Consider the following 571-nt stretch of genomic DNA (forward strand, 5'->3'; position numbering starts at 1 on the left):
GTTGTTGTTGATTTGAAGTTTTATATGTTTCACATTTTTACAAGCTGCTCAAACTTTAATGAATAAAAACTGTAACATTAAACACCTGAAGTTTCCACACGATAAAACTAACTGGCTCCTCCCCCTGTACCTGCACAGTCACTGTGACTCACCTGTCCGTCTCCTGACGCCACAGGTGTGTCACACTCATACTGACCCCTGGAGGCTGCGAGGAGAACGACCACGACCTCAGATCAGTTCCACACTGACCTGAGGTCAGTCACTAATAAATGATTCATTAAGAGAAACAGCAGCTGCTAAATCTGGACTCTGGACTCTGGATCCTGGACTCTGGACTCTGGACTCTGGACCCTGGACCCTGGACTCTAGACCCTGGACACTGGACTGTGGACTCAGGACCCTGGACCCTGGACCCTGGACTCTGGACTCTGGACCCTGGACCCTGGACCCTGGACTCTGGACTCTGGACTCTGGAGTCTGGACTCTGGACTCTGGACTCTAGACCCTGGACCCTGGACTCTGGACTCTGGACCCTGGACTCTGGACTCTAGACCCTGGACTCTGGACTCTG

The 571-nt window shown here is 51.8% G+C and overlaps 1 protein-coding gene and 1 long non-coding RNA gene across 2 annotated transcripts in view; both read left to right on the top strand.

The window, feature by feature from the left end:
• The window catches only part of LOC147817164 (uncharacterized), a 39,899-nt gene that overhangs the window by 34,109 nt on the left and 5,219 nt on the right, over window positions 1–571 (top strand). The window lies entirely within an intron of this gene.
• LOC111647820 (H-2 class II histocompatibility antigen, E-S beta chain-like) overlaps window positions 1–571 on the top strand; it is an 8,106-nt gene that overhangs the window by 2,316 nt on the left and 5,219 nt on the right. The window lies entirely within an intron of this gene.

The sequence above is a fragment of the Seriola lalandi genome, unplaced genomic scaffold (assembly GCF_002814215.2).
Source record: "Seriola lalandi dorsalis isolate HSWRI2012SDOR001 ecotype SW California unplaced genomic scaffold, Sedor1 jcf7180002055009, whole genome shotgun sequence".
Taxonomy (NCBI): domain Eukaryota; kingdom Metazoa; phylum Chordata; class Actinopteri; order Carangiformes; family Carangidae; genus Seriola; species Seriola lalandi.